Source organism: Triticum aestivum, chromosome 1D (assembly GCF_018294505.1).
Source record: "Triticum aestivum cultivar Chinese Spring chromosome 1D, IWGSC CS RefSeq v2.1, whole genome shotgun sequence".
NCBI lineage: Eukaryota > Viridiplantae > Streptophyta > Magnoliopsida > Poales > Poaceae > Triticum > Triticum aestivum.
The window spans coordinates 92727972-92742694 of record NC_057796.1 but is presented as its reverse complement, the minus strand read 5'-3'; positions in this window follow the sequence as shown (position 1 = coordinate 92742694).

Below are 14723 nucleotides of genomic sequence, written 5' to 3'. Positions count from 1 at the left end.
CTAGGAGTTGAAGTTAATATTTCAAGCAAATACCCGAGTTGAGAGATATGAAGTCTCCAACAAGTTCTATAGCTAAAAGATGGAGGAGAATAGCTCAAGCAGTGAGCATGTGATCAGATTGTCTGGGTACTACATGTTGGGGAACGTAGTAATTTCAAAAAAATTCCTACGCACACGCAAGATCATGGTGATGCATAGCAACGAGAGGGAAGAGTGTTGTCCACGTACCCTCGTAGACCGATAGCGGAAGCGTTATCACAACGCGGTTGATGTAGTCGTACGTCTTCACGATCCGACCGATCAAGTACCGAACGCACGGCACCTCCGAGTTCAGCACACGTTCAGCTCGATGACGTCCCTCGAACTCCGATCCAGCCGAGTGTTGAGGGAGAGTTTCGTCAGCACGACGGCGTGGTGACGATGATGATATTCTACCGATGCAGGGCTTCGCCTAAGCTCCGCAACGATATTATCGTGGTGTAATCTGGTGGAGGGGGGCACTGCACACGGCTAAAATATCGTATATCAATTGTGTGTCTATGGGGTGCCCCCCTGCCCCCGTATATAAAGGATGGAGGAGGGGAGGCCGGCCAGCCCCTGGGACGCGCTAGAAGGGTGGAGTCCTACTAGGACTCCCTAGTCCTAGTAGGATTCCTCCTCCCACATGGAATAGGAAAAAGGGAAGGGAAAAGGAGAAGAAAGGAAGGGGGCGCCCCCCTTCCCTAGTCCAATTCGGACCAGACCATGGGGAGGGGCGCAACCACCTTTTGAGGCCTTTCTCTCCTTTCCCGTATGGCCCATTAAGGCCCAATACGAATTCCCGTAACTCTCCGGTACTCCGAAAAATACCCGAATCACTCGGAACCTTTCCGAAGTCCGAATATAGTCGTCCAATATATCGATCTTTACGTCTCGGCCATTTCGAGACTCCTCGTCATGTCCCGATCTCATCCGGGACTCCGAACTCCTTCGGTACATCAAAACACATAAACTCATAATATAACCGTCATCGTAACGTTAAGCGTGCGGACCCTACGGGTTCGAGAACTATGTAGACATGACCGAGACACCTCTCCGGTCAATAACCAATAGCGGAACCTGGATGCTCATATTGGTTCCTACATATTCTATGAAGATCTTTATCGGTCAGACCGCATAATAACATACGTTGTTCCCTTTGTCATCGGTATGTTACTTGCCCGAGATTCGATCGTCGGTATCTCGATACCTAGTTCAATCTCGTTACCGGCAAGTCTCTTTACTCGTTCCGTAATACATCATCCCGCAACTAACTCATTAGTTACAATGCTTGCAAGGCATATAGTGATGTGCATTACTGAGTGGCCCCAGAGATACCTCTCCGACAATCGGAGTGGCAAATCCTAATCTCGAAATACGCCAACCCAACAAGTACCTTTGGAGACACTTGTAGAGCACCTTTATAATCACCCAGTTACGTTGTGACGTTTGGTAGCACACAAAATGTTCCTCCGGTAAACGGGAGTTGCATAATCTCACAGTCATAGGAACATGTATAAGTCATGAAGAAAGCAATAGCAACATACTAAACGATCGAGTGCTAAGCTAACGGAATGGGTCAAGTCAATCACGTCATTCTCCTAATGAGGTGATCCCATTAATCAAATGACAACTCATGTCTATGGCTAGGAAACATAACCATCTTTGATTAACGAGCTAGTCAAGTAGAGGCATACTAGTGACACTCTATTTGTCTATGTATTCACACATGTATTATGTTTCCGGGTAATACAATTCTAGCATGAATAATAAACATTTATCATGATATAAGGAAATAAATAATAACTTTATTATTGCCTCTAGGGCATATTTCCTTCAGTCTCCCACTTGCACTAGAGTCAATAATCTAGTTCACATCGCCATGTGATTTAACATCAATAATTCACATCACCATGTGATTAACACCCATAGTTCACATTGTCATGTGACCAACACCCAAAGGGTTTACTAGAGTCAGTAATCTAGTTCACATCGCTTATGTGATTAACACCCAAAGAGTACTAAGGTGTGATCATGTTTTGCTTGTGAGATAATTTTAGTCAAGGGGTCTGTCACATTCAGATCCGCAAGTATTTTGCAAATTTCTATGTCTACAATGCTCTGCACGCAGCTACTCTAGCTAATTGCTCCCTCTTTCAATCTAGACCGAGACTTAGAGTCATCTAGATTAGTGTCAAAACTTGCATCGACGTAACCCTTTACGACGAACCTTTTGTCACTTCCATAATCGAGAAACATATCCTTATTCCACTAAAGATAATTTTGACCGCTGTCCAGTGATCTACTCCTAGATCATTATTGTACTCCCTTGCCAAAATCAGTGGTAGGGTATACAATAGATCTGGTACACAGCATGGCATACTTTATAGAACCTATGACCGAGGCATAGGTAATGACTTTCATTCTTTTTCTATCTTCTGCCGTGGTCGGGCTTTGAGTCTTACTCAATTTCACACCTTGTAACACAGGCAAGAAACTCTTTCTTTGACTGTTCTATTTTGAACTACTTCAAAATCTTGTTAAGATATGTACTCATTGAAAAAACTTATCAAGCGTCTTGATCTATCTCTATAGATCTTGATGCTCAATATGTAAGCAGCTTCACCGAGGTCTTTCTTTGAAAAACTCCTTTCATACACTCCTTTATGCTTTGCAGAATAATTCTACATTATTTCCGATCAACAATATGTCATTCACATATACTTATCAGAAATGATGTAGTGCTCCCACTCAGTTTCTTGTAAATACAGGCTTCACCGCAAGTCTGTATAAAACTATATGCTTTGATCAACTTATCAAAGCGTATATTCCAACTCCGAGATGCTTGCACCAGTCCATAGATGGATCGCTGGAGTTTGCATATTTTGTTAGCACCTTTAGGATTGACAAAACCTTCTGGTTGCATCATATACAACTCTTCTTTAATGAATCCATTAAGGAATGCAGTTTTGTTTATCCATTTGCCAGATTTCATAAAATGCGGCAATTGCTAACATGATTCGGACAGACTTAAGCATCGCTGCGAGTGAGAAAATCTCATCATATTCAACACTTTGAACTTTGTCAAAAACCTTTTTCCGACAAGTCTAGCTTTGTAGATAGTAACACTACTATCAGCGTCCGTCTTCCTCTTGAAGATCCATTTATTTTTTATGGCTCGTCGATCATTGGGCAAGTCAATCAAAGTCCATAATTTGTTCTCATACATGGATCCCATCTCAGATTTCATGGCCTCAAGCCATTTTGCAGAATCTGGGCTCACCATCACTTCTTCATAGTTCGTAGGTTCGTCATGGTCTAGTAACATAACCTCAAGAACAGGATTACCGTACCACTCTGGTGCGGATCTTACTCTGGTTGACCTGCGAGGTTCAATAACAACTTGATCTGAAGTTTCATGATCATCATCATTAACTTCCTCACTAATTGGTGTAGGTGTCACAGGAACCGGTTTTCTGTGATGAACTACTTTCCAATAAGCGATGAGGTACAGTTACCTCATCAAGTTCTACTTTCCTCGCACTCACTTCTTTCGAGAGAAACTCCTTCTCTAGAAAGGATCCATTCTTAGCAATGAATGTCTTGCCTTCGAATCTGTGATAGAAGGTGTACCAACAGTCTCCTTTGGGTATCCTATGAAGACACATTTCTCCAATTTAGGTTCAAGCTTATCAGGATGAAACTTTTTCACATAAGCATCGCAACCCCAAACTTTAAGAAACGACAACTTTGGTTTCTTGCCAAACCACAGTTCATAAGATGTCGTCTCAACGGATTTAGATGGTACCCTATTTAACGTGAATGCAGCTGTCTCTAATGCATAACCCCAAAACTATAGTGGTGAATCGGTAAGAAACATCATAGATTACACTATATCCAATAAAGTACGGTTATGACGTTCGGACACACCATTTGTGGTGTTCCAGGTGGCACGAATTTGTGAAACTATTCCACATTGTTTTAATTTGAAGACCAAACTCGCAACTCAAATATTTGTCTCTGCGATCAGATCGTAGAAACCTTATTTTCTTGTCACGATGATTTTCCACTTCACTCCGAAATTCTTTGAACTTTTCAATTGTTTCAGACTTATGTTTCATCAAGCAGATATACCCATATCTGCTCAAATCATCTGTGAAGGTCAGAAAATAACGATACCCGCCGCGAGCCTCAGCACTCATCGGATCGCATACATCAGTATGTATTATTTCCAATAAGTCAGTTGCTCGCTCCATTGTTCCGGAGAACGGAGTCTTAGTCATCTTGCCCATAAGGCATGGTTCGCAAGCATCAAGTGATTCATAATCAAGTGATTCCAAAATCCCATTAGCATGGAGTTTCTTCATGCGCTTTACACCAATATGACCTAAACCGCAGTGCCAAAATAAGTTGCACTATCATTATTAACTTTGCATCTTTTGGCTTCAATATTATGAATATGTGTATCACTACGATCGAGATCCAACGAACCATTTTCATTGGGTGTATGACCATAGAAGGTTTTATTCATGTAAACAGAACAACAATTATTCTCTAATTTAAATGAATAACCGTATTGCAACAAACATGATCAAATCATATTCATGCTCAACGCAAACACCAAATAACACTTATTTAGTTTCAACACTAATCCTGAAAGTATAGGGAGTGTGCGATGATGATCATATCAATCTTGGAATTACTTCCAACACACATCGTCACCTCGCCTTTTACTAGTCTCTGTTTATTCTGCAACTCCCGTTTCGAGTTACTATTCTTAGCAACTGAACCAGTATCAAATACCGAGGGGTTGCTATAAACACTAGTAAAGTACACATCAATAACATGTATATCCAATATACCTTTGTTCACTTTGCCATCCTTCTTATCCCCCAAATACTTGGGGTAGTTCCGCTTCTAGTGACCAGTCCCTTTGCAGTAGAAGCACTTAGTCTCAAGCTTAGGACCAGACTTAGGCTTCTTCACTTGAGCAGCAACTTGCTTGCCGTTCTTCTTGAAGTTCCCCTTCTATCCCTTTGCCCTTTTCTTGAAACTAGTGGTCTTGTTAACCATCAACACTTGATGTTTTTCTTGATTTCTACCTTCGTCGATTTCAGCATCACGAAGAGCTCGGGAATTACTTTCGTCATCCCTTGCATACTATAGTTCATCACGAAGTTCTACTAACTTGGTGATGGTGACTAGAGAATTCTGTCAATCACTATTTTATCTGGAAGATTAACTCCCACTTGATTCAAGCGATTGTAGTACCCAGACAATCTGAGCACATGCTCACTAGTTGAGCGATTCTCCTCCATCTTTTAGCTATAGAACTTGTTGGAGACTTCATATCTCTCAACTCGGGTATTTGCTTGAAATATTAACTTCAACTCCTGGAACATCTCATATGGTTCATGACGTTCAAAACGTCTTTGAAGTCCCGATTCTAAGCCGTTAAGCATGGTGCACTAAACTATCAAGTAGTCATCATATTAAGCTAGCCAAACGTTCATAACGTCTGCATCTGCTCCTGCAATAGGCCTGTCACCTAGCGGTGCATCAAGGACATAATTCTTCTGTGCAGCAATGAGGATAATCCTCAGATCACGGATCCAATCCGCATCTTTGCTACTAACATCTTTCAACATAATTTTTCTCTAGGAACATATCAAAAATAAACACAGGGAAGCAACAACGCGAGCTATTGATCTACAACATAATTTGCAAAATACTATCAGGACTAAGTTCATGATAAATTTAAGTTCAATTAATCATATTACTTAAGAACTCCCACTTAGATAGACATCCCTCTAATCCTCTAAGTGATCACGTGATCCATATCAACTAAACCATAACCGATCATCACGTGAAATGGAGTAGTTTTCAATGGTGAACATCACTATGTTGATCATATCTACTATATGATTCACGCTCGACCATTCGGTCTCAGTGTTCCGGGGCCATATCTGCATATGCTAGGCTCGTCAAGTTTAACCTGAGTATTCCGCATGTGCAACTGTTTTGCACCCATTGTATTTGAACGTAGAGCCTATCACACCCGATCATCACGTGGTGTCTCAGCACGAAGAACTTTTGCAACGGTGCATACTCAGGGAGAACACTTTTATCTTGAAATTTTAGTGAGAGATCATCTTATAATGCTACCGTCAATCAAAGCAAGATAAGATGCATAAAAGATAAACATCACATGCAATCAATATAAGTGATATGATATGGCCATCATCATCTTGTGCTTGTGATCTCCATCTCCGAAGCACCGTCATGATCACCATCGTCACCGGTGCGACACCTTGATCTCCATCGTAGCATCGTTGTCGTCTCGCCAACTATTGCTTTTACGACTATCGCTACCGCTTAGTGATAAAGTAAAACAATTACATGGCGATTGCATTTCATACAATAAAGCGACAACCATATGGCTCCTGCCAGTTGCCGATAACTCGGTTACAAAACATGATCATCTCATACAACAAATTATATCACATCATGTCTTGACCATATCACATCACAACATGCCCTGCAAAAACAAGTTAGACGTCCTCTACTTTGTTGTTGCAAGTTTTACGTGGCTGCTACGGGCTTAGCAAGAACCGTTCTTACCTACGCATCAAAACCACAACGATAGTTTGTCAAGTTGGTGCTGTTTTAACCTTCGCAAGGACCGGGCGTAGCCACACTCGGTTCAACTAAAGTGAGAGAGACAGACCCGAGGGTACATGGCTCCTGCCAGTTGCTGTGCGTTCGGTAATTGATCAGTCGGATCGTGAAGACGTACGACTACATCAACCGCGTTGTGATACGCTTCCGCTATCGGTCTACGAGGGTACATGGACAACACTCTCCCCTCTCGTTGCTATGCATCACCATGATCTTGCGTGTGCGTAGGAATTTTTTTGAAATTACTACGTTCCCCAACAGTGGCATCCGAGCTTGGTTTTATGCGTTGATGCTATGCACGAGTAGAACACAAGTGAGTTGTGGGCGATATAAGTCATACTGCTTACCAGCATGTCATACTTTGGTTCAGCGGTATTGTGAGATGAAGCGGCCCGGACCAACATTACGTGTACGCTTATGCGAGACTGGTTTCACCGTTGCGAGCACTCGTTGCTTAAAGGGTAAACCGGATTCGTATGGTAGAGCAGTTATTTGAAATGGCTCCAAGTAGCGCGTGGTAGCATCCACAAGATGATATAGATATTCGTAAAGCACACACGGATCTGAAAGGTTCAGACCCATTGACTAATAACCTCTCTCACAAGCATAACATGATCAAACCAGAACTCATTGAGTATTAATGACATAGTGATGTGAACTAGATTGTTGACTCTAGTAAACTCTTTAGATGTTGGTCACATGGTGATTTGAGCTGTGAGTGTTAATCACATGGTGATGTGAACTAGATTATTGACTCTAGTGCAAGTGGGAGACTATTGGAAATATGCCCTAGAGGCAATAATAAATTGGTTATTATTATATTTCCTTGTTCATGATAATCGTTTATTATCCATGCTAAAATTGTATTGATAGGAAACTCAGATACATGTGTGGATACATAGACAACACCATGTCCCTAGTAAGCCTCTAGTTGACTAGCTCGTTGATCAATAGATGGTTACGGTTTCCTGACCATGGACATTGGATGTCGTTGATAACGGGATCACATCATTAGGAGAATGATGTGATGGATAAGACCCAATCCTAAGCCTAGCACAAGATCGTGTAGTTCGTTTGCTAAGAGCTTTTCTAATGTCAGGTATCATTTCCTTAGACCATGAGATTGTGCAACTCCCGGATACCGTAGGAATGCTTTGGGTGTACCAAACGTCACAACGTAACTGGGTGGCTATAAAGGTGCACTACAGGTATCTCCGAAAGTGTCTGTTGGGTTGGCACGAATCGAGACTGGGATTTGTCACTCCGTGTAAACGGAGAGGTATCTCTGGGCCCACTCGGTAGGACATCATCATAATGTGCACAATGTGACCAAGGAGTTGATCACGGGATGATGTGTTACGGAACGAGTAAAGAGACTTGCCGGTAACGAGATTGAACAAGGTATCGGGATACCGACGATCGAATCTCGGGCAAGTAACATACCGATAGACAAAGGGAATTGTATACGGGATTGATTGAATCCCCGACATCGTGGTTCATCCGATGAGATCATCGTGGAACATGTGGGAGCCAACATGGGTATCCAGATCCCGCTGTTGGTTATTGACCGGAGAACGTCTCGGTCATGTCTGCATGGTTCCCGAACCCGTAGGGTCTACACACTTAAGGTTCGATGACGCTAGGGTTATAGGGAATAGATATACGTGGTTACCGAATGTTGTTCGGAGTCCCGGATGAGATCCCGGACGTCACGAGGAGTTCCGGAATGGTCCGGAGGTAAAGATTTATATATGGGAAGTCCTGTTTTGGTCACCGGAAAAGTTTCGGGTGCTATCGGTAACGTACCGGGACCACCGGGAGGGTCCCGGGGGTCCACCAAGGTGGGGCCACCGGCCCCAGAGGGCTGCGTGGGCCAAGTGTGGGAAGGGACCAGCCCCTAGGTGGGCTGGTGCGCCTCCCACAAGGGGCCCAGGGCGCAGGAAGGGGGGAAGGGGGAAACCCTAGGCTCAGATGGGCCTAAGGCCCACCTAGTGGTGCGCCCCCCTCTCTCCTCCCTTGGCCGCCCCCAAGTGCCATCTAGGGCTGGCCGCACCCCTTGGGGGGGAACCCTAGATGGGGGCGCAGCCCCTCCCCCTCCCCTATATATAGTGGGGGTTTTGGGGCTGCCAAACACATGAGACTTCCTCTCTCTTGGCGCAGCCCTACCCCTCTCCCTCCTCCTCCTCTCCCGCGGTGCTTGGCGAAGCCCTGCAGGATTGCCACGCTCCTCCATCACCACCATGCCGTTGTGATGCTGCTGGACGGAGTCTTCCCCAACCTCTCCCTCTCTCCTTGCTGGATCAAGGCGTGGGAGACGTCACCGGGCTGCACGTGTGTTGAACGCGGAGGCACCGTTCTTCGGTGCTTAGATCGGAATCAACCGCGATCTGAATCGCTACGAGTACGACTCCTTCATCCGCGTTCTTGCAACGCTTCCGCATCGCGATCTACAATGGTATGTAGATGCACTCCCCTTCCCCTCGTTGCTAGATTACTCCATAGATTGATCTTGGTGATGCGTAGAAAATTTTGAATTTCTGCTACGTTCCCCAACAGTGGCATCATGAGCTAGGTCTATGCGTAGTTTCTATGCACGAGTAGAACACAAAGTAGTTGTGGGCGTCGATTTTGTCAATTTACTTGCCGTTACTAGTCTTATCTTGATTCGGCGGCATCGTGGGATGAAGCGGCCCGGACCGACCTTACACGTACACTTACGTGAGACAGGTTCCACCGACTGACATGCACTAGTTGCATAAGGTGGCTAGCGGGTGTCTGTCTCTCCCACTTTAGTCGGATCGGATTCGATGAAAAGGGTCCTTATGAAGGGTAAATAGAAATTGGCATATCACATTGTGGCTTTTGCGTAGGTAAGAAACGTTCTTGCTAGAATCCCATAGCAGCCACGTAAAACATGCAACAACAATTAGAGGACGTCTAACTTGTTTTTGCAGGGTATGCTATGTGATGTGATATGGCCAAAAGGATGTGATGAATGATATATGTGATGTATGAGATTGATCATGTTCTTGTAATAGGAATCACGACTTGCATGTCGATGAGTATGACAACCGGCAGGAGCCATAGGAGTTGTCTTAATTTATTGTATGACCTGCGTGTCAATGAAAATGCCATGTAATTACTTTACTTTATTGCTAACCGTTAGCCATAGTAGTAGAAGTAATAGTTGGCGAGACAACTTCATGAAGACACGATGATGGAGATCATGGTGTCATGCCGGTGACGAAGGTGATCATGCCGCGCCTCGAAGATGGAGATCAAAGGCGCAAGATGATATTGGCCATATCACGTCACTTTATGATTTGCATGTGATGTTTGTCATGTTTACATCTTATTTGCTTAGAACGACGGTAGCATAAATAAGATGATCCCTCACTAAAATTTCAAGAGACGTGTTCCCCCTAACTGTGCACCGTTGCGAAGGTTCGTTGTTTCGAAGCACCACGTGATGATCGGGTGTGATAGATTCTAACGTTCGAATACAACGGGTGTTGACGAGCCTAGCATGTACAGACATGGCCTCGGAACACATGCGAAACACTTAGGTTGACTTGACGAGCCTAGCATGTACAGACATGGCCTCGGAACACAAGAGACCGAAAGGTCGAACATGAGTCGTATAGTAGATACGATCAACATGGAGATGTTCACCGATGATGACTAGTCCGTCTCACGTGATGATCAGACACGGCCTAGTTTGACTCGGATCATGTATCACTTAGATGACTAGAGGGATGTCTATCTGAGTGGGAGTTCATTAAATAATCAGATGAACTTAATTATCATGAACATAGTCAAAAGGTCTTTGCAAATTATGTCATAGCTTACGCTTTAGTTCTACTGTTTAAGATATGTTCCTAGAGAAAATTTAGTTGAAAGTTGATAGTAGCAATTATGCGGACTGGGTCCGTGAACTGAGGATTGTCCTCATTGCTGCACAGAAGGCTTATGTCCTTAATGCACCGCTCGGTGTGCTGAACCTCAGCGTCGTCTGTAGATGTTGCGAAACATCTAGCATACACGTTTTGATGACTACGTGATAGTTCAGTGCGTAATGCTAATGGTTTAGAATTGTGGCACCAAAGACGTTTTGAAACGTCACAGAACATATGAGATGTTCCGAAGACTGAAATTGGGATTTCAGACTAGTGCCCACGTCAAGAGGTATGAGACCCCTGACAAGTTTCTTAAGCCTGCAAACTAAGGGAGAAAAGCTCAATCGTTGAGCATGTGCTCAGATTGTCTGAGTACCACAATCGCTTGAATCGAGTGGGAGTTAATCTTCCAGATGAGATAGTGATGGTTCTCCATAGTCACTGCCACCAAGCTATTAGAGCTTCGTGATGAACTATAACATATCAGGGATAGATATGATGATCCTTGAGCAACTCGCGATGTTTGACACCGCGAAAGTAGAAATCAAGAAGGAGCATCAATTGTTGATGGTTAGTAAAACCACTAGTTTCTAGAAGGGCAAGGGCAAAAGGGATACTTCATGAAACAGCAAATCATTTGCTGCTCTAGTGAAGAATCCCAAGGTTGAACCCAAACCCGAGACTAAGTGCTTCTGTAATGAGGGGAACGGTCACTGAAGCAGAACTACCCTAGATACTTGGTAGATGAGAAGGCAGGCAAGGTCGACAGAAGTATATTGGATATACATTATATGAATGTGTACTTTACTAGTACTCCTAGTAGCACCAGGGTATTAGATACCGGTTCGGTTGCTAAGTGTTAGTAACTCGAAATAAAAGCTGCGGAATAAACGGAGACTAGCTAAAGGTGAGATGACGATATGTGTTGGAAGTGTTTCCAAGGTTGATGTGATCAAGCATCGCATGCTCCCTCTACCATCGAGATTGGTGTTAAACCTAAATAATTGTTATTTGGTGTTTGCGTTGAGCATAAACATGATTGGATTATGTTTATCGCAATACGGTTATTCATTTAAGGAGAATAATGGTTACTCTGTTTATTTGAATAATACCTTCAATGGTCTTGCACCTAAAATGAATCTCGATCGCAGTGATACACATGTTCGTGCCAAAAGATATAAAATAGTAATGATAGTACCACATACTTGTGGCACTGCCATTTGAGTCATATTGGTATAGAACGCATGAAGAAGCTCCATGTAGATGGATCTTTGGACTCACTCGTTTTTGAAAAGATTGAGACATGCGAACCATGTCTATTGGTATATATGCATGAAGAAACTCCATGCAGATGGATCGTTTGGACTCACTTGATTTTGAATCACTTGAGACATGCAAATCATACCACATGGGCAAGATGACTGAAAGGCCTCATTTTCAGTAAGATGGAACAAGAGAGCAACTTGTTGGAAGTAATACATTTTGATGTGTGCAGTCCAATGAGTGCTGAGGCATGCAGTGGATATCGTTATGTTCTTACTTCACAGATGATTTGAGTAGATGCTGAGTGTATTTACTTGATGAAACACAAGTCTGAATTATTGAAAGGTTCAAGTAATTTCAGAGTGAAGTTGAAGATCGTCGTGACAATAGGATAAAATGTCTGTGATATGATCATAGAGATGAGTATCTGAGTTACGAGTTTGGCACACAATTAAGACATTGTGGAAAGTGTTACACAATTAATATCGCCTGGAACACCATAGTGTGATGGTGTGTCCGAACATCATAACTGCACCCTATTGGATATGGTGCATACCATGATGTCTCTTATCGAATTACCACTATCGTTTATGGGTTAGGCATTAGAGACAACCGCATTCACTTTAAAAAGGGGCACCACACAATTCCGTTGAGACGACACCGTTTAGATAAACCTAAATTGTCGTTTCTTAAAAGTTTGGGGCTGCGATGCTTCTGTGAAAAAGTTTCAGGCTGATAAGCTCGAACCCAAAGCGGATAAATGCATCTTCATAGAATTCCAAAAACAGTTGGGTATACCTCCTATTTCAGATCTGGAAGCAAAAGTAATTGCTTCTAGAAACGGGTCCTTTCTCGAGGAAAAGTTTCTCTCGAAAGAATTGAGTGGGAGGATGGTGGAGACTTGATGAGGTTATTGAACCATGACTTCAACTAGTGTGTAGCAGGGCACAGGAAGTTGTTCCTGTGGCACCTACACCAATTGAAGTGGAAGCTTATGATAGTGATCATGAAACTTCAGATCAAGTCACTACCAAACCTCGTAGGACGACGGGGATGCATGCTACTTCAGAGTAGTACGTGATCCTAGCTTGGAAGTCATGTTGCTAGACAACAATGAACCTGCGAGCTATGGAGAAGCGATGGTGGGCCCATATTCCGACAAATGGTTAGAAGCCATGAAATCCGAGATAGGATCCATGTATCAGAACAAAGCATGGACTTTGGTGAACTTGCCCGATGATCGGCAAGCCATTGAGATAAATGGATCTTTAAGAAGAAGACGGATGTGGACGGTAATGTTACCGTCTATGAAGCTCGACTTGTGGCAAAGAGTATTTTCACAAGTTCAAGGAGTTGACTACGATGAGATTTTCTCATCCGTAGCGATGCTTAAGTCCGTCGGAATCATGTTAGCATTAGCTGCATTTATGAAATCTGGCAGATGGATGTCAAAACAAGTTTCCTTACTAGTTTTCATAAGGAAAGGTTGTATGTGATACAATCAGAAAGGTTTTGTCGATCCTAAGGATGTTAAAAGGTATGCTAGCTCCATCGATCCTTCCATGGACTAGAGCAAGCATCTCGGAGTCAGAATGTACGCTTTGATGGAGTGATCAAAGTTTTTGGGTTTATACAAAGTTTGTTAGAAACTTGTATTTACAATAAAGTGAGTGGGAGTGCTACAACATTTCTGATAAGTATATGTGAATGACATATTGTTGATCCGAAATGATGTAAAATTTCTGGAAAGCATAAAGGGTTGTTTGAAAGGAGTTTTTCAAAGGAAGACCTGGATAAAGCTGCTTACATATTGAGCATCAAGATCTATAGAGATAGATCAAGACGCCTGATGATACTTTCAAAGAACGCACACCTTGACATGATTTTGAAAGAGTTCAAAATAGATCAGCAAAGAAGGAGTTCTTGGCTGTGTTACAAGGTGTGAGTATTGAGTAAGACTCAAGACCTGACCACAGCAGAAGAGAGAGAAAGGACGAAGGTCGTCCCCTATGCTTTAGACGTAGGCTCTACAGTATGCTATGCTGTGTACCGCACATGAAGTGTGCCTTGCCATGAGTTGGTCAAGGGGTACAATAGTGATCCGGGAATGGATCACATGACAGCGGTCGAACTTATCCTTAGTATCTAGTGGACTAAGGAATTTTCTCGATTATGGAGGTGAAAAGGAGTTCGTCGTAAAGGGTTACGTCGATGCGAACTTTGACACTAATCCGGATGACTCTGAGTAGTAAACTGGATTCGTATAGTAGAGCAGTTATTTGAAATGGCTCCAAGTAGCGCGTGGTAGCATCCACAAGATGACATAGATATTCGTAAAGCACACACGGATCTGAAAGGTTCAGACCCGTTGACTAATAACCTCTCTCACAAGCATAACATGATCAAACCAGAACTCATTGAGTGTTAATCACATAGTGATGTGAACTAGATTGTTGACTCTAGTAAACTCTTTAGATGTTGGTCACGTGGTGATGTGACCTGTGAGTGTTAATCACATGGTGATGTGAACTACATTATTGACTCTAGTGCAAGTGGGAGACTGTTGGAAATATGCCCTAGAGGCAATAATAAATTGGTTATTATTATATTTCCTTGTTCATGATAATCGTTTATTATCCATGCTAGAATTGTATTGATAGGAAACTCAGATACATGTGTGGATACATAGACAACACCATGTCCCTAGTAAGCCTCTAGTTGACTAGCTCGTTGATCAATAGATGGTTACGGTTTCCTGACCATGGACATTGGATGTCGTTGATAACGGGATCACATCATTAGGAGAATGATGTGATGGACAAGACCCAATCCTAAGCCTAGCACAAGATCGTGTAGTTCGTCTGCTAA